We start from the raw sequence: 21052 nt of genomic DNA on the forward strand, positions 1-21052 counted from the left end.
ATCACATCTATTTCTGTATAGAAAATCTGCCAGAGAGATATCCTTCATCTCTTAGGGGGTGAGGTATGGCACTCAAATGTAACCTCCCCAACACAAATCCTGGGAATGTCTAAGATCACAGTGAAGGGAGGAATATGCTCTTCAGCGTTTCTTATTAGGATGGCATGTTGCTATCAAGAGAATTTGTCTTGTGTGCGCCTCTCCCTGAAGACGCTCTGTTTTACTTATCTCGCACCTTCAGCATGGGTTTTTCACAAATATAGAACATGGACGTGGGCAGAGGAGGGGACTGCAGCTGTGCAGATGATAGGGTGGTGTTGAAAAATTCTAGGTCAGTTCCTCAGCGTGGGGCTGTGACATTGTCCATTGCTCCCTGCATGAGGATTTGGCTGTGTAGAGGCCTAGCTGTGGAAATGTGCATCTCTGCAATGCCCTTCATGAGCAGCAATCACAGAAATCACACTGTACCTTGAACAGCTTCTTCAAATTGAAGTAATTGGGCGTTTGGTTGGCTTGTTGGTTTTGTTTGTTTTTGGTTGGTTGGTGTTTTTTATGTTTGGTTTTAGATTTTTTTTACTCTGAATGTAAAACCCTTTTAGAAGTATTATAACTCCCTGTGAAGGGCATTTTCTTAGCAGAAAAGTCTTCTTGTATTTTACTTTAATAGGAAACACATAAAAGTACATGATTTCACATTTCTGCAGCTATGATATAGTGTTACAAATAACTTTATGGAAGCAATGTGTCTGAGATTAAAGTTTGCATGAAGTCACACAAAAGGTAACAAGCACAGGTCCCCAGTCATGTGAGTTAATGTCTTCTGACATTTGACTGTAAAAATGTGAGTTAACTAAATACGTAAATGCCTTTATTGACTAAAGTCAATAAAATCATTGTCTTGCAAAGTGTACAGGCTGGCAGATGACATCTAAAAGGAATCCCATTATGTCTGAAGAATATCTTCCAGCTAGAGTGATGGTGGCCCTGGCATGATGCTTTCTGCCTGAAAGAAAAGAAAGAACTAAGAAAGGGAAAATGGGAAAGTCCTCTCTGTCAAAGCCATGGAAAGAAGGCAGTGTTACGATTGAAAATAATATAAAAATTGTTGAAAAAAGCACTGTTTTTTCCATCACACAGATTTCAGTAATCATGGATCATACTGTTGTGCAAACATACATCTGGTATTATTTCTCTCAGTACTGAGTGCCCGCATACATCTGAGTATATGACACTCTGAGCTTGTCAAAGTTCCTCAGATTTTTTGTAACATGTCAGATCAGTGACAGCACAATTGGCTAAAGAATAAGCATAATTAACAATGGCATGTTTAATATTGTTTTATAATCGCTTTGTATTAAAATAGGATCTCAAGAAAGCATGACGACACTAACAATCATAATTACCAGCTTAGCTGGACATACTGCAAATGTTGAACCAGAAAGAGAGATCACTTCCAGGTGTGACAGGGGATTGCATTTCTTCCCGATCCTCGGTGAAGAAAATTGAGGTTGCATGTGTCTCAGAAAAGTTGCATACAAAACTCTACTGAATTTTCTGAAATAACGCTGAAACCATAAGTCTTTGCAAGTGTGTGTTTTTAACAAGTACAGGAAGGCAGCAACAGTAATTTGTGTGAGTTTATTGTGTTACTTATTGTCTACACAATGACACAATAAAAGGATTGAACAGCTCCAGCCTTAGTGGAGGCAATATGCACTACTTCACTGAACTGGTCCTCTGAAGTGTTCTGGAAACTTCTTAACTATAGGCAGGGACAAGGGTAACTAAAAGCCTTACAGACCATGTAACGGATAACAGCTAGTTCCTATATGCTAACAGCTTGTATAAGACTTCTGGGGGTGCAGGACTACGGGGAAAACACAAACCTCATGTCATAGCAAATAAAAGTGGCTTAGAGGTGAAGAAGTAAGATGGAAATTATAAAGTGCTATTCATGGTATTTCTTCTTTCTGTATGTCTATTAAATAAAAATTATGTCATCAGTAAGGATGACTGGAGGTTTCTCAGTTGCATGAAGGCACTCAAGTTTCTCTTGGTGGCCCAGAGAGGAGATTTGTGGGAGTGAGGACAGGGAGGAGACAGCTGTGGTCCAAAGGCATGTGGGGATGTGGGTTGTGGGAGAGCCCTCTTTTTCTGGGATTTCCTCTTTATTCTTCTTGAATCTGCAGCACAAGCACTTCAGTTTCAGCCTCCCACTGTGTGTGGCCTCCTCCTTATCTGGTGACCTTCCACCATCTCTGCCATACTGTTCCTTCCTGCATTTTACCTTCTGCCCGGGCTTCCTATCTATCCCATAGGGCAAAGAAGGAAGGGGGAGTCAAAGGGGAAGAGAAATGGTGTCATACTGCCGTGATGCCTGAACACTGGATGGAGGAAAGGTGGAAGGAGAGTGGGTGCAGAGAAGAAAATGCAAGGGGAGAGGAAGCAGCATCCCCATGGGAGTTTAGCCACTGGGGCTAGAAGAAGGGAGTGCCGAGCCACCAGCCCTGACCTCTTGCAGCAGCCCCTTTTGGCCCCCATCCCAACCTTTGTGCAGAAGCAGCAGAGTTTGAAGGAAACTCACACACAGAGACACACTCATTCAGCATAACCCTGTCTTCTTAGGCAGGCTACATCAAGGTTCCACTCTTGGCAGCTGCCTCCTTCCATAGTTTACAACACTGCCTAGTGAGGTTTCTTACTGTCTGAAAGCCTTTTGGGAGTATTGCACCACGCTGTAGCAGAAGAACAGCAATCCAAAGGTCAGGAGGACCTCCTTGCTGAGGAGCCTGGGTATGAGCTGTGGTTTGTCTGCTGGGCAAGTCCCTTCACTCTTCTGTTTCCTGTCTTATTTTTCCTCTGCCAAGTCTTTCAGCCTGATAAGCTTCTGAGTCAGGGACTGCATACTAGCACAGTCATCTCAGTTCACGATGGGACTGCATTGAAAAATAAAAGGTATTATCCAGCCTGAATAAAATAAGTACACAGCAAGTAGATGCACTGGCCCCCTCCTTGTCATCAGCCAGAACTGGGGTCCATCAGCTGGAGTCCTTGGCAAGTTTAACAGATGCAGGTAGGAATTAGTCACTGATATAACAGAGATGTAGCCCATGCAGAGCTTTGTAGAAGAGGACAAAGAGTCTTAGAGTGGACCCTGATTGCCACAGTAGGCAACATGACATGGGGACCACCCGTGTGTGATGAGGTCCTGTCAGGGACTCTACGTTGCCCCTCACAGCCGCACCTGCAAGGCAAGATTGATTGGTATGTGTGTATTTTACACGTTAATACAATGCAAGAACAGCCTGTGTCATGTTCCAATACCTCAGGAGATACTGCTACCAAATAATCAGATAAACCACGATGCCTTAGGTAACAAAAGATAATTGTGTTATGCAGTAAATCATACATAGACAAATCAGGTAAAATTAGATACCCATTAACAAGTGTATTTGGCATCAATTAGCCAACTTCATTTTTAAGATATAGTATTAACTTTAATTTATAGTTGTAAAGAGCTAATTTCTTAAGGAGATGAATACATGAACTTGCATGTGGCAAGCTACAGGATTTGTCTTATGCATTGTCCCAAGGATGTTTTAATTCCTCTTCAGTTCATTTTTCTTAAAAAAAAAAATCTGTCACAAGTTGCCAAAACTCTGTGCATTTCTAGAAATTCCTCACTTGCAAAACATTCAAAACTACCCCCATTCCCACTGAAAATCCTTCTGGGCTGAGGAAGATGAATTTCTCTGCAGGTAATTAATGCTGTCCAAAAGTCTAATTCTACCAAAGAATTAGAAATTCTCTTTCAGAAATTTTTAAATGAAGAAACGTATTCAATGTGTTTATGTTGAGGAATTTGAAAACTTTTAAAACTCTATAAAAATAAATTTCCAAAGAGTGAATTTTAGTGTTTCAGAAGAGGTATATTTGTGCTTCTGTTTCACTCCACAAGACACAGCTAGGAAAGCCCCACAGTATGTCATGAGACCCCTATTGTCAGTAGTTCCTCAGGGTTCCCCAGTAGTCAAGTCCCTGCATTTTTGGAGCAGAATAATCCAAACTCTGTTGCATATATTACTGGTAAATGGCTCTTTTGTACAGTGAAGTAATCATAGTTCCTGCAGAGCCATAGCTTTATCAATTGGCTGCAGAATTTTAGGTTTTATTTGTAGGGTTTTGTAAGGTTTTTAATAAACCTTAAGGTCTATGCTAGCATATTAGTGCATGTATCTATACACATACATCTACTCCTACCTCTAATTCTACCAATGTCTCTATGAACTATACATCTATCTGCACCTATTAATATATTCATCTATATAATTTGTATCTAAATCTATATCTAATGTATATGTACATATGAGTACACCTCTGCTATGTGGTTTGCAAAAGCAAGTGTGGCTGTGTAACTACGATGCTGAGCTCAGGCTCGTTAGGTCTTTGGAAAGGTCTAGCCAAAAGGTCAAGCAAAAATGTGTAATTCCACTGACTCCTTAGATACCTCTGTCTCTGAACCATTAATGCTGTTTAAAAGCCCAAAGCAATGGAGTCAGTGGGTTTGGAGAGGGAGAAGCATTGTGCTGCAGGCTAATTTTAGATAGGCAAATGTAAATACATGAAACATAGAACAGCCAGGACACTAGGGCTACAGGCCTTATTTTTCTGAAAAATATTAATAGATTCTGGCCAGGATCCAGTTTTCTGTGTCATGAGCACAATGTCCCTACCTCTGTACTATGTGCCCTAATACCACTCTGGCCGTCATTTGTCACTGTCTTCAGGAGGTGGATGCCACTTGGAGAACCACCAGCAGACACGGGTTCCTGCAGCACCTTCCTCTCACCTCCTGACAAACCCTGACCCGGCCACTCCAACCCACTCGCCAGCTCCTCCGCCTGGTGGCCACCCCCTTCCCCACTACATGTGGTTTTGTTTTACAGGAGGTAGACAGCTGTCAGTCACTATGTGACTTTAAATAGCCTTTTTAAAACCTAAAGTAGTCTGATAATGTGCATAATAATTTGAAGACATCGCTCTTACATTACCATTTAGAGAAAACTACATGAAAAAAGGGTTAATAGAGCGAGCCAATAATTTAGTAAATGTTATTTGTTAAATTTTTCTTTGCAACTTTAGCAAGAATTCCAATTCTTCAGTTGCCTGACAGAGAGCAGACAGAGTTCCTTGTGTATATTCTTTTGTGCTCTGAATATATTACAAATTAACTGTTAGATGTTTAGAACTCGCAAAACAATCTATTAATAAAAAATTGAGTATTATGTTTTAAAACCAGAATCTTGTTGGCTTTTCTTTAAAGTCAGTCATAAACGACTTGACTGAAAAAATAAATAGTATTTGTACTGCACGTTTGGATACAGAATGTCACCCACAGATCAAAGTTTACATTCACATAGATTTGCAAATCTAAATATGAAGTTATATTCTGAATTGAGAAGCCAATGTACTCACATGTGTGCAATCCATATCTTTCAGGTATTTAACGTTAGATGACAATTGTTTTTGATGAAGCCTTCATAAAACAGCTGAAGGACTTTGACTGCAATGAGTATTGATGCTGAGTTATGCCTATTGTTCAGACACAGGACATTAAAAGACCTTGAACATACAGGACAAAAGAGTCCCTGTGCTGGGAGACATTTAGCCTCTGGCAAACTTTGTGCATACGAGCTGATCATGCTGTCCACCACTGGGATGTGACCGAGCTGTAAATGAAGACTGGATGACAACTTGCTATGCCGTCCTGTAATAATTAGAGGGGGCTAAAACTGAGTCTCTACATATTATTCACAAATCAGTTGAAGTGCATGACTGTTGAATTCTCACCACATATTCTTCCAGTGTGGAAACATAAGCGCCAATGACTGATGAAACCTAGAGATATACAAATACAAGAAGTAAAGGGAGATGATGTCCCAAAGACTAGATTGTGATGGCTGGAAAAAAAAAAAAAATAAGAACTAGAGTGTGGGATTCTCTTTCACATACAGTATGGATTCCTGAAGTACTCCCAAGCTGTCCAACTGGCTGAAGATTAAAGAAGACTGGATGGAAGTTCAGTCTCTGCAGAGTTTGCCTTGGGTATTGTTTACTTCTATCTGTGGGAGCTAAAGCCACAGCAGACACAGACACAACAGTGTCCAGTTCACTGGCGCCCATTAAATGGAATGTAATATGAAGGTGTGTACTACTGCTTGTCAGTTTTAGATTTGAATAAACCACATGATATGTGATGGCAGCAGGGAGTCTGTGTATATTTAACATATATATATTTAGAGTGTTACTACCAGAACCAAAACTCCTTCTGGAATTGGCAGGAGAACAGTGTAAGATGATTCACCTAAAACCCAAAATTCATGGAATCTTTTTTTTTTGGCAACACTTCCTGAAACTATAGGAAAAAAAAAAAATCCAGTCAGTTGAACCTATATTTTAAAGTAAAAACCTTCACAAATTCTCAAAATAGATAGACTACAACATTGCTTGAAGTTGCAAAACTAAGGTGGAAGTTTCTTAAAAACTGTAAAAAATACTTCCAGGCTATCTTTTTCTTATGAAATTTTGGTGATTCTGTTCTATAGGACTGTTAACCCTAGCTAGCAACAGAGATTACAGAGTTTGATGATTCAGAACAGAGTGACAAATATTTTCATGGAAAAGTATTCAATCATGCTTTACATTTCTTGGAAGATCAAGGTGTGACATGTTCATACAGGATAGGAATGATCTATGCATTAAAAATCAACGGAAGAGCCTGCTGAGGAGCTACATTGTGGCAACACATCGCCAACATAATTTCTATTTGTCTACATTAAAGTCTAACTTCCTTTCATAAAAAAGTAAAATATGTGGATACTTACTGCATAGTGGATAAATTACCATCTACGTCTAACAATTTTATTTACTACTTTTACTTATCAAGCTTAAAAAAATCATTCTTCAGTTTCTTTTTAGAGAATTGCTATCTGTTTGTCTATTAACATTGCAAAGGTTTGTATCATAACAAAGGTCACTCTACCTGCCAGATGTTGTCCAGCATATTTTTCATCTTGTCTTTTGGCTCTTGGGCAGAAAGAGTGATCCAGCAAGAAGGCATTCAAATAATGACTTCAGTTTATTTTCAACAGAGTTAGCTGCTTCCCCAGGTAGTTCTTAGGTTTCTTCACTGGAACTAAGAGCCCAAGTAAGTCTTCTTGTTTCATGGTGATGAGAGTTGCAACTTAAAAGGAGTGATGGTGAAAGAAAAACAGCTCTCCATTTGGAGACAGTACGAGGTACAAACAGCAGCACAACATAGCAGAACAGGGACTTTTTATTATATTAGTTAAGTTCCATGAACCTAAAAAAAATTTATTTTGGTGCATGGCCTCTCTAAATGCTACCCCAGAGCAAGAACAAGAGCGCGTGGAGCTGTTTACAAAATTACTTAACTTGATCATTGCAGAGTGCTTTCCTTCTGGAGTACTTACTTAATTCCTGGATCCAGAGCAGCCAGGGACAAAAGCCACCAATACATGGTGTACCATGGAATTGTACCTACTTCCCTTGGGTCTGAGCTTAACTCTTTCCTTTAAATGTGCAATGGATAGTAATTAACTGGTAGCAATACTTAGGTCAACAGTGAGCAAAGTAGCAATGTTTTACATACATCAACAGTGAGCATGATAAAGGCTTTCAGGAGGCACGAAGGTCTTGGTCTTCAAATGCACACTTCAATAACTGCAAATATGTAGGCTAGCATATGCAATAACTGGTGCAAGACAGGAAGGGAGATGTTTGTCCATAGACGAAAGCAAACAGTTGCTTGTTCCTGGCCACTGCAAACACTGAGATGCACACACACACACACACATGAAAGCACACACGGTGCTGATACGGAGCTCAAAGCTTTGCTTAAAATTACCAAAAGAAAACACTTTAGTGAACAGTAAAATACAAAATCCCATCAATACAGGGATATTAAAAATAAGTAGTAAATGAGGAAGATGATGTCTTATGAGTACAGTAAATTCCAGAGTTTTAAATATACATTGCATGAGTACTAGGAAAGCTAATAACTAAACATTTTTCTCGCTGTTACTAAGCAAGAGACGTGAATTAGACTGTGCACAGCCAAATAAATAAATACGTCTGCAGCTTTTCACTGTGGTTCCTGATGAAATGAATTGCTACTCCTATGTGCTCTGACAATCAGGTGCACCGCCTCTAACGAGCCATTGATATTAGCTCCACATTCCAAGAGTATCCCTACCGTCTACACCAGGGGACCGATCCTGCAATAGCACTGCGCATCTGTGAGATGTAGCGTGCCTTACATTATCATGGTTTTAATTGGCAGCTGAAAGTGCACAGCTCCTCACAGAACCAGACCCGAACAAGTGTTTATAATATAAAACACGGGAAAGCAATTTGCCTCCAAAACATTAGTATGAATTGCTAAGTAATCTATTACAGCAAAAAACACAGAACATTAGCGCATGTTGGAAGGAACAAGCCAACTACCCCATACCTTCTAAATCAAAGCGATAGGTTCCTGAGGAATGGTGTGCACATGCAACAAGACTCATCACTTAAAGCTGTCATCTCCTCAGACATATGGCTATCTATGGATTACATGGTTCAGGCTGTATCTAATTAAATAGTATTCTTTTGTATGACTTGGGTTTTGATTTTTTTTTTTTTTAGGATACTGGGCATACTAAGCTGCTGAGGTGAAGCTGTAATACAATAAGGGGTAAAACGGTTCAGGGAAAGTATGGTGTTCATAAACTGCTGACAGACTGTATGGATACACCAATCCAAATTTTTTTGTTGTTGTTGCCTCTTCTAACCATTGGCAAGGAATCAAGGTAGTGTTGCTCTAACAGTAGACAGTCTGGGACTTGATTGATGGGCTATTGTCATTTTTCCACCCTTGATCCAAGCGTGCCCCTAGGAAGGCATGTTCAAATGTGATGACTGTGAAGAGTGTTGGTGAAGTTGGTAATGAAGGGTAGGGAGAGGAATTCATACTTTCACTAGTTCCTCTTTCTCTCTTACTTTTCTGGTCCGCATTTGAAAGCTTGGTACTGCAGTCAGCATATTGAATTTGTTCTTGTACAAGCACCCAGGGGAATAACCCAGGGGAGAAAATGTCTGGGTACACAGTGAAAGAATATATATTATCAGCTTTAAAAAACCTGAAAATTATGAGTTGAGCCCAAAAAGTCATGACATCAGTGTGGAAATTACATGGGCTTTTGTCTGTATGTTAATAATATGTTTGGGTGCATTGCATCTGATGCCTTGTTTCTGAGATTTTAAAATTACTTTTTCAGACAACTCTTCTCCCTATACTTCCCAAAAGTACTCAACTCAATGTGTTTTTTTGCATATAGTATAATGTGCATGAAGCAGAGCTGAAGACAAGTAGGTTGGTAAGGGACAAAGGCTATGGCTACAGTAAATCTGCACCCAAGCAGACTGGACAGGCATGTGTTTCATCACAGCAGCCTCTGCTTTCCATTCAGAGTTCCTGCAACACCTTCGTTGGAGATCAGACACCCCTTCCACACTCTTCTCCCTGGCAAGTACTGAGTTTGCCAAGATGCTGGGAAGTGGCATTTCAAAGCACAGATGAGAAGATGAATTCCTGCCTGCTGCAGCAGCTGGGTATGTGTGTTTAGAAAAGCTTCCAAGGAAGATGAGAGAAGCTGAGGCTAATTCCAGAGGTGCTTATATTGCAAGAGCTGGTTCTATCTGTCTCCCCTTAAGATACTTCATGCACACACTTATTCAATGTTATGGCGCTCTGGAAATCCTATGGGTTATGCAAATGAGAATATAGGACTGTCCTTGGAATGAAAGCACAAGTCTTTGTGCAACACCATGATTCCAGCACCTGGAAAGAGAGTCAGTACCATAACACCCCAAATAAAACTGCGATACAGAAAAAACAGTGCAATACAGGGGGGGAAGGATCTTCATCACTATTCAGCCAGGGACAGAACAAATTAATTAGGATGACACTGCAACAGCTAGGACTGCTGCTAAAGCATACGTGAATGGTAGTCCCTAAGGGTGTCTGCAAAGGGGACATATCTCTGAGGTGCCACTGGCATGTGCTGTTCTTTTCCTGCTCAGTAAGGGTGGCCCTTTAAAATCAGCTCGTACTGGTAGTTCTTGACCTTTCTAGGATCAGCCAGGATGGCCAGAGGTTGGGAGGGAGCCAGGCCTACACCCATTCCCTGACTTTCTTGAACATCTGCTGTGAGGACAAGTCTGCTTCCAGTAATCAGGGTCCAAGGCCTGTTTAACACACACACAGTGTAATAAGGAGATTTCCTAACATTTCTTACTCCTGCAGTATTGCGGTCCAAGTCACAACCAAGTCCCAAGAGCTGTCTTATTAGAAAGCTGAACTTATTACTGACATTCATTTTATTGTAAAAGTTTAATTCAAACAGTTCTTTGCAAAAACCAAGTTTTCCCCCTTCAGTGTAAAAGTGATACAACATGATGCACAATAAAATAACTAATTTTAGAAAATTAAACATAAGCAAACTCATCCATGTGACTACTACATAATCCAGCACATCAGCATGTCCTGATAAGCAGAGCTGTGATCTCAGGTTTTAGACCCATTCATTTTAGAGACTAAGCATTTGTTTCCTTCTCACTGAGCTCTATAAAGAGATAACTGACATCAGTTTTCTTTGCCTCTTTGCAATTGTTGTAACCTCATTATTCTTTGAATTATCTTGGCAGTTGGTCATTTTTCAGGTTTAGTTGGTGCCATCTCGTCTGTAGAGCTCTACGGTTGAAAGTACAAAAAAAAGAAAGGTCACAGCACAAAGGCCAGTCAGTCTCCATCTTCTAGGATTTGTAGGACTCTTTTTATTCCAGAATTGTTCCTTTTCTACTACTTGCTTTTGTTTCTTGGCAATTGTGTGATTTCATCCGGCCCATGTAGCTCATGTGAATGTCCCGTGAATGCTAGAGAAGTTCCTTTACTTCCTTCATACTGCCTGTTTTTACCATTTCTACTGGAGCTCTGTAATTGGGGTGAGGTAACACACCCTCATGACTCAAAACAGCTAATCTCCAAAAGTACAATAATCAAGAAGGCTAGCGTACATTGGCTTGTCGCTAGAAGTTGAATATTCAGCAATGAACTATGAGAGGATTTAAGTAAAAGATTTTGCCCTCCTCCCCCACCCGTCTCTCTTTAGAAAATAAATGTCTGATTCATGCAAAAATAATGTATGAACCATTTGCACTGCATTAAAAAAAATCTGCTTGTTATTCTGAGACAATTCTGCCTTCTTCTGCCTGGAATCACACTGCTCTGCTTCAGATAACTTAGGGGTGAGCCAAAAATATAGGGTGGTATTTGCCAAAATATAGAAGCTAAAATTACACAAATGTTGGGATAAAAATGGGAAAACGCAGTTTCTAATAGTCTTTAGAGCAACTGTGAGAGCAGGAGCAACATTCCTACAACAACTGCTTCCCAGTGGCAAGTATCATTTCTATACATGCAGTAATTGCCATTAAATGTTATACTATCACTTGCCAACAGCCTCTACAGAGCAGTATCAGTGTGACCACAGCATTCCACTGCACTTAAAATAGAAATTAGTAGTGGTAGATTCATCCTTATGGTCTAAGGGTGGGTAACAATTACTGGCTGTTGCAAGGTCACTCAATGCGAGATGGCTTCTTTGTTCCGTGTCCACTGGAACAGGGAGGAGGGAGCTGCACTTACGTTCTCTCAGAAATTTACATTGCGGCTTCTCCTTTTGCAGCTCTGCTGCCTGACAGATGGAAACTGTACTATCGGAGCACTGGTTAGTCATCAGCATTTGTGAAGCACTTTTTTTCTCATGAGGTTCAAGGAACTCCAGAAATACAAAGTATTAGGAATACAAATTACTGAGTAGATATGCTCGACCTTCTGTTGTTTTCTGTGTTTAATTTCCATCTCCAGCTGAATTCAGTGGGTTTTCAACATATGCTTAAGGTTAAACAGGCTTAAAGGCCACTTCTGAATTGTGATGCTTTCTGAATTAGGACCCCCATTAATTGTTCATCTTGCAGAATGGAATTTAATTTATTTGGCATATTCTAAATCACTTTCCAGGAATAAGTTAAATTCTGATTACATGCATTCCCAACTTCTATAAAACTCTTTTTGCACAGATTGCTTTCTTCTTCATAAATCCCTACTGGATTCACGAGTTCTTATTTCATTTCACTTCACTTCATATATTTTTAAGCCTCTGGGGTCTAAGTTCACTTCTCAAGTCAAGTGGGTGAAATGCTGTTGACTTTCTGACAATTCTGAAAGTGACAATTTTCTCTACCACATAAATTACCATATTTCCTGTTATTTATTTTATGATACTGATATTTCACTCACATATTTTTTTTCGGTACCCATAAAATTTTCCATCTGGGATATAATTTTCTAATCCTTCTGTATTTTGTTTCACCTCTCAGAGAAATTCAATATTGTCAATCTGCAGTATTCTCTCTTGGAGACAGTTGATCTAAAGTTTACTTCTCAGTAAAGAAATCATTGGCATACAACCCGCCTGCACACATACCACCTGAGAATGAGCAAGGTGCTACAGTTCAAGTTATTCTCATATGAAATCATCATCACATGTACGAATTTCTTGCAGCTGAAAATAGAGTCTTTTTTTCCATGCAAAAGAGGAAAGTGTGGGTATCCCTGGAGTTCTGTTGCAGGGTTAAGGACAGAAGCAAGTCATGGCCTGACTGAGCAAAAAAGAAAAGTCAAGTAGTTCTTCTAATGGCTGAAAAAAACACAAAGCTTGTGCTTTTGCTGTTTTGTCCCAGAGGAACAGTGAAGTCTACACAGCCAGAGAGCATGGAAGAATAAAAGCAGAGGCATCATGTGGATAAAGTTACATGCTGATAATAACTCATGTGATGCTATTTTATTATTGACAGAACAAAACGAGAATCATTTGTCTTTGTTAGGTCAGTATTTCCAGAAGCTTTATGATATAGACCTTATTTTTTCCTGAAACAACTTTGTAGTTCTATTTGTTCTATTTTATTTCTGCATATAGCAGAAACCTATTTGAAGTGTCATTTTTTGTGGTGGTGTTTTTGTTTTGTTTTGTTTTTCCTAACAACAAGTTTCTGGATTAATTTATCTTTATTTTTCCTCCTTTAGAAAATACCAGTTATTTTGCCACTGATCCTCAAGACTTTTATGTCATCCCGAGAAATGTTTGCTTGGAAAATCTCTTAGTGGTGGTAAATTTATTAGCCTGATATTATAAAACTGTTTGAGAGAATACAGCTAACAATGATACAAACATGTTCTTTGTTGAGGCTACAACTCATTCAATGAAGAGGGAGGGCAGGGAGAGTCAGGATTAGGGATGAAATGTGTTCTTGAAAGGGCTGCCTTCCTCCACTGCCTCCTGGCATATTATTGTAGGGAGCTGTGATCGAAGTGCTGAGTGCCACAGCAGTGATATATTTGTATTTCACCAAATAATATTAGATACATATGGTGCCCTTCACTTTGAAACTTTACAAAAAAAGACTTCGGAAACATTGGGCCAGTCATTTTTTTTTTTCCTCAGAGAAGATACTGCACTCTAGTTTTACTGTACTAATTTCAGTGGAACAATTTCCAAATTGTTCCAAGAGAAAGAGAAGAGGATTGGATCTCAGCCTGCTCCTCAAATATTTTTGCTTGATGGACTATGGAGATACTTCAGGTAGCTTTAATTGAATTATCTCAGGCACCAGAAGTCCTCTAGACAAAACAGCATGCAGCATGGTTCAGAATAATTCACATTTCCAAGAAGCTAAGGTTATTATTTTTTCTTTCTTATTTGGTATCTGGAACATTTTTCAATTCCAGTTCAATAGAGTATTTTAATACTATGCTAAATGTTTTGCTCCCTCAGAATCTTGAATCACTCCCTGAAATGCCTGTACACCGATGCACACAGCATGGGGAATAAGCAGGAGGAGTTAGAAACCTGTGTTCAGTGAGGAGATTATGACCTGGTTGCAATTACAGAGACATGGTCGGACAGCTCACGTGACTGGAATGTGGTCATGGATGGCTGGGTTCTCCTCAGGAAAGACAGGACAGCCAGGCATGGTGGTGGAGTTGCTCTTTACCTGAAAGAGCAACTACGATGTATTGAGTATTGTCCAGGGGCGGATGAGGAAGGAGTTGAGAGTCTCTGGGTGAGAATTAAGGGGCAGGCTGACAGAGGTGATACTGTTTGGGTGTCTGTTACAGGCCACCAGATCAGGAAGTTGATGAGGCCTTCTACAGGCAGCTGAGAGCAGCCTCACAATCACAGGCCCTGGTTGTTGTGGGGGATTTGAACTACCCTGATGTTTGCTGGAAGGACTACTCAGCCAGCCAGACACAGTCCAGGAGGTTACTCCAGTGCATTGACAATAACTTCCTGATGCAAATGGTGGAGGAGCTGACTAGGAGAGATGCACTGCTAGACCTCATCCTCGCTAACAAGGAGGGTCTGGTTGAAGCAGTAAAGGTTGAGGGCTGCCTTGGCTACAGCGACCATGAGATGGTGGAGTTCAGGATCTCACGTGGCAGGAACAGAATAGCAAGCAGAATTGCAACCCTGGACTTCAGCAGGGCAAACTGTGGTCTTTTCAAACAATTGCTAGGGGAAATCCCACGGGCAAGGCTGCTTGAAGTTAAAGGGGCCCAAGAGAGTTGGTTAGTGTTCAGGGACTGCTTCTACCAAGCTCAAGATCAGAGCATCCTGACACACAGGAAGTCAAGGAAGGGAGCCAGGAGACCTGTGTGGTTAAACAGGGAACTGCTGGGTAAGCTCAAGCAGAAGAGGAGAGTTTACAGATCATGGAAGGAGGGGCTGGTCACTTGAGGAGAATATACGGCTGTTGTCAGAGGGTATAGGGAGGCAACTAAGAAAGCTAAGGCCTCCTTAGAATTAAACTTGGTGAGAGGGGTCAAGGACAACAGAAAGAGCTTTCTCAAGTACATGGCAGATAAAACTAACACTAGAGGCAATGTAGGCTTACTGATGAATGAAGTGGGTGCGTTGGTGACAGAAGATACAGAGAAGGCAGAGTTACTGAATGCCTTCTTTGTCTCTGTCTACTCTGACGGAGGCTGTCCTGAGGAGCCCCCTATCCCTGAGGCCCCAGAGGAAGGCAGGACAACGGAGGAGTTTGCCTTGGTTCATGAGGACCAGGTTAGGGAGCAATTAAGCAACCTGGACATCCATAAATCCATGGGTCTGGATGGGATGCACCCGTGGGTGCTGAGGGAGCTGGCTGAGGTCATTGCTGGACCACTCTCCATCATCTTTGCCAAGTCTTGGGAAATGGGAGAGGTGCCTGAGGACTGGAGGAAAGCAAATGTCACTCCAGTCTTCAAAAAGGGAAAGAAGGAGGACCCGGGTAACTACAGACCGGTCAGCCTCACCTCCATCCCTGGTAAAGTGATGGAACAACTTATCCTTAGTGCCATCTCAAGGCATATCAAGGATAAGAGGGTCATTGGAAGCAGTCAACCTGGCTTCACCAAGGGGAAGTCACGCTTAACCAACCTCATAGCCTTTTATGAGGACATAACCAGGTGGATAGATGATGGCAGAGTGGTGGATGTGGTCTACCTTGATGTCAGTAAAGCATTTAATACAGTCTCCCACAGCATTCTCACAGTTAAACTGAGGAATTGTGGTCTGGATGATCAGGTAGCGAGGTGGACTGCGAGCTGACTGAAGGAGAGAAGCCAAAGAGTCATGGTCAATGGGCTGGAGTCTAGTTGGAGGCCTGTATCTAGTGGAGTGCCTCAAGGGTCAGTACTGGGGCCAGTACTATTAAATATATTCATCAATGACTTGGATGAGGGAATAGACTGCACTGTCAGCAAGTTTGCTGATGACACCAAGCTGGAAGGAGTGGCTGACACACCAGAAGGCTGTGCTGTTATCCAGAGAACTGGACAGGCTGGAGAGTTGGGTGGGGAATTTAATGAAATATAACAAGGGCAAGTGTAGAGTCTTGCATTTGGGCAGGAACAACCCCAGATTCCAGTATAAGTTGGGGAACGACCTATTAGAGAGCAGCATAGAGGGAAAGGGACTCAGAGATGCTGGTAGACAACAGGATGACCACAAGCCAGCACTGTGCCCTTGTGGACAGGAAGGCCAATGGCATCCTGGGGTGTATTAGAAGAGGAGTGGTTAGTAGATTGAGAGAGGTTCTCCTCCCCTCTACTCCGCCCTGGTGAGACCACATCTGGAATATTGTGTCCAGTTCTGGGCCCCTCAGTTCAAGAAGGACAGGGAACTGCTGGAGAGAGCCCAGTGCAGGGCAACAAAGATGATGAAGGGAGCATCTCCCTTATGAGGAAAGGCTGAGGGAGCTGGGGCTCTTTAGCTTGGAGGAGACTGAGGGTTGACCTCATTAATGTTTATAAATATGTAAAGGGTGAGTGTCATGAGGATGGAGCCAGGCTCTTCTTGGTGACAAACAATGGTAAGACAAGGGGTAATGGGTTCAAACTAGAATACAAGAGGTTCCACTTAAATTTGAGAAGAAACTTCTTCACAGTGAGGGTGCCAGAGCACTGGAACAGGCTGCCCAGGGGGTTTGTGGAGTCTCCTACTCTGGAGACATTCAAAACCTGCCTGGACGCCTTCCTGTGTAACCTCATCTAGGTGTTCCTGCTCCAGCAGAGGGATTGGACTGGATGATCTTTTGAGGTCCCTTCCAATACCTAACATTCTGTGATTCTGTGAAAGCATCTTCCAGCTTCCAGCAGCTTATTTAAGGACAGTAGTGTGCAAAACAGAAAGGTAATAAAATACCAAGTTTCAAGGAGTTCAAAATCGCCTTCAAATTCATGTTCCTGTTGATTAAAAATTTTAACAAAATAAAGTAGAAAGGGTATTTTGAAGAATCAAAAAGTATTTCATTCTGGAATTCTTTAACAAGTTGTTGGTTTGTTTGTTGTTTTTTTTTTAATTGTTATTTATTTATTTACCTGTTAGGCATCTGAAAATTTATTGAAACACTTAATTTCAAGTTACATGAACTATTTCCAATAGACCCAAACCACATTTCTTTTTCTTATTTTTGTGTGTGCTTTGCACATCATCAAAATGCATAATCAGTAACAATGCATTTATATCGTGGAGACCTCTAGCCCAATCCAAAGCATTTCTCACCTTAAGCAGCTCTTTGAAGCCAGACAAAAATGCAGAGAGATTTAACTGGAGAGTGGGAGGGAAGCACATGGGACAGCAGAGGATGGAGGTTCTGTAAGAGGAAGATCAGTAGAAGTGAGACAATGAGGCTATTTCACTCAGTGAATGTGAGGAATATTATGCTTGTCTCACTAATTCCTTAAGACAAGTGTTATGTACATAATAATGAACTTAAGAACTAAATAACAATAGTCACTGCTCCCTTTAAACTACTCAGAAAGGTAACTGAGTCAGTTCAGTTGGGAAATAAAAAAAAACTTCTGAACCTGCAGCAAAGAAGCTAAATTCAGGAAATCTTCCCAAATTCTCTTTTTTATGGCAGGACTGTAGAAATATATATTTTTTCCTCTGAGGCTTTAAATTGTCTTCTGAAGAATATTGTTAACAGAAGGAAATCATCTGTTGAATGACTTACAACAAAGCAGTATTTGGCTTGTGCAGTGTTCTCAAAGTTATGTAGAGTTTTCATTGTAGTCAGAATAGTAATATATGAAATTGGAATAATGATTTATTAATTAGATGAGACTGTCATCACACTTTTCTATAGCTAATTTAAATGGCAACAGCACTGCAGTCTGTTTTGTCTCATGTTCTCCCTTTCAGTAAAATCAAGCAGGAACACTTTGCCATCCGAGATACTTTTATCTTTGTCTTCAAGGACCCGGGGGGAATGGAAACAGGGAAAGAATATGGAAAGAGGATTCATACCTCATGACTTTGAGACTTTCCTTCAAGTCCTGCATTTTTCTTCTCCTCCCTTTTCCTGTTTAATAAGATATCAAAAGAGAAAGCAAGGAAGCGGGGCGAGGGGGGGAGGGGAGCAGGAGGAGAGAGAGAGAGGAGAAGGAGCCTTGGCTTGTCTAAACACTCAAAAGAATTATCTCTTAGGTTTCTCTAAGACAGGATTAGAGATGTGTTTTTCAAACTACAAAATGAAGAAAGTGAGTCTGGTTTTAATGTATTTACAGCAATTATCTCCAATCAGTAATTCAAATAAAACAGGGGAAGGAAGGAGATTCAGTACACAGGGAAGCAGCGTCCCTAAAAACACCCAACAGTATAGCAAAAAGTATTTGCAGAAACAGATGCTAAGTCAATTAATTCAATTTCCTCCAAAATACTTACCATGCTTGCCAAGGTAAAAGACAGGCAGAGAGCTTATCATGTCACAGTTCATACCTAAAATATATTCTTAAAATTTTCAAAGTGTTCCTTGGAGACTCAGTAGTGATTCTTGTTCTTAGGTAGTTACTGAAGAAATATGGAGACAGAGAATGCTGAATTTCAAGTAGAATCTACTAAAAGCTGGTCTATCTTGAAACAACTCAATAGTCTTTATTTAAGTGCTCCTTTAATTTAATCCTGGCATGGTTTAGCAGAGAACTGGGGAGTACAGCAAGCAAATGAGAGTAGATGAGTAGGATCAAGAGGGAAAACACACATACATTCATCAGTGTCTTCCATACACTCCTGCTGGCAAAGAAGGCAGCAGCTGGGCTGCTGGACCTTGTTTTCAGTGCTTCATCTAACCTAAGGGCAGAAGAGGCAAATCTTCATTTTGGAAGAAGGTACCCAGTGTCTTTTTCCCCACAGTCAAAACAATATGCAAAACTGTGCTTACTTCTGATTAAAGTGGGGGACTCCACAAAGCATGCAAGATCACCAAAGGCATTTTTAAATACATATATATTTATTCTGCATTAATGGAATATCTTGAAGGGTCAGGGAATGAATGGTACTGCACCATTGCATCTTCCCCCTGTCAGGAGTTACGGTCCTTGAGATCAGTGCTTTTCTATTACACAGTCTACCAGACACAATCATAGATGGTTAAAGCATCCCACAGATTTGTACTTTGTCCATAACCTCTTCCCACATTGTAACAATTTGTTACTGGAGTGTAAATCTGATACTTTTGGCTTGAAAACAAAGTGTTAGACAATCTGCAACATGAGCTCATCACTCTGGGCAAGGTGAAAAGGGTCTCTGATGTGGTATACTCATTGTTGGCCCCCAGATATTCGCCAAAATTCTGAAAGCAAACCAATTTTTAACATGGTGTCTATTTTCCTTTTTGTTAGCCCTTTTTCCATCTCTGACTCTTTCACACTTTGGTATTTGGTATTCTCCTTTTTTTTTTTTTTTTTTTTTTTTTTTTGTATGGGTTATGATTCAGACTTCTAGCATGTATTATCAAGCAGCTGTGTCTCGTAGGGAGTCTGTGGTAAATTTGGATGAGGAGGGATTTTATTGCACCATTTCCCATACTCTACCCTTGCCTTTCCCTAGCTTGAGTAGTCTTCTCTAGGAGCCAACATTTACAGATACTGTGAAAAAATAAAAATGTGGGAGAGCATGAGACAGCGGGAATTCCTTCCCATTCCTATACACAGAGCAGCTACTTCATGCACTGTTGCAGTTCGTTGCATCCAGCAATCCATGCAATCACTTTACATAGTTATATATATATATATAGTTATATACATATATATGTTAGATGTTTGTACTTCTAAACAGAAGTGGGAAGGGTGGTACTGAATATCCTATATGTGTACGAAGGCAGGCTGCAGATGTGGGGGCACTCTTAGTCCCTGTGGGTGTCAAGTGCAGCTCTCAACGTGATGAGAAGACAACCCATCTTCATTCTGGACTCAGGCTTTCCCTCTGGCAGGCACAAAGCCTTAGCTCGTCATCACACTTGTGGTCTGCACAACTCTCACTCTCCATATGGCTCCAATCAGTTAGCAGGGAGCTCACGGTGTGCTGGGTGCTGGCAGAAGACAGCTGGTATTTCTGTGCTTGGCTTTTGCACTGCACATTCTGACTTAGAAATGCTGTTGTTACTCACCACCAAACTCATTCCTGAAAAGGATGCCAAACTCACCAAAGCTAAAATTCATAACAGCTGAAAAAAGAAAAAATTATCTGAACACAAGAATTTTTGTGAGACCTGGTTAAATTCCTCTCAGGTAATCTACTAGCACTCAAGGTTTTTTCCACACATCAGACAGTGCAAAGTGCAATATATTCCATCTTCAACTGCAAATAGTACAAGCTTTCTTAAATCATCCTAAGGAGACAGATGCACAAATTCAGGTATCCAGATATAGCTTATGGATTTTGATCAAAATCCTAGAGCAAAGAAACCTCCTCTTTATTCATTGTTTCACCTGCCTCTCAGTTTCGTGTTTGTTTTGTTTTGCAGTGTTTGTTTTGGGGTTTTTGTTTGTTGGTTTGGTTTGTTGTTTTTGACAGGTTTTTTAAAGCATACAAACAAAGAAAAGCTTGACATGAACTTTGAGGTGGAAAGTACGTTTGGGTTTTATTCTTTTTTTTTTTTTTCTTTCCTTTTTTTTTTTTTTTTTTCCCAGTTTAACTCATCTATTTCATTTTTCCCTGTTGCACCTTTTTCCAATCAACTTTACAAACTAAGATCTCTGGGGATTTTTTTTTTTTTTTTTTTTTGCACAATATAACTAGGAGAAGAAAGTCTAAACTCATTACTGGAGTCCTGTTAAAGAACACTATTGCCTCTCTACAGTCTTGTTACACTCAGGTTCTTCCTCACTAGGTCCTGGCTTATCAGGTAAAGAGGACAGACACAGCTGACCAGCCTTGGGTAAACCAGTTAGCAAGACATTTTCTTGACTGACCTCCAAGTTCTTCAAGCTCAGGATGAAGTCATCATTCTGGCAAACTGGGAGAGAGAGGACACCCCTCTGTCAACAAAGCTCAGCTCTTCACAGAATGTCAGGCATTGGAAGGGACCTCAAAAGATC

General features: G+C 40.6%; 1 long non-coding RNA gene across 1 annotated transcript; it reads right to left on the reverse strand.

The window, feature by feature from the left end:
* Positions 1-795: 795 nt before the first annotated feature.
* On the reverse strand, positions 796-18041 carry LOC309437792. Its single transcript, XR_014183624.1, has 4 exons — positions 17982-18041; positions 17235-17325; positions 2703-2936; positions 796-1003 (listed from the first exon to the last, which is right to left on the reverse strand). It is a non-coding gene; the product is annotated as an uncharacterized lncRNA (long non-coding RNA).
* Between the last annotated feature and the right edge of the window lie 3011 nt (positions 18042-21052).

This window comes from Streptopelia decaocto, assembly GCF_964273445.1.
Source record: "Streptopelia decaocto genome assembly, chromosome: 3".
NCBI lineage: Eukaryota > Metazoa > Chordata > Aves > Columbiformes > Columbidae > Streptopelia > Streptopelia decaocto.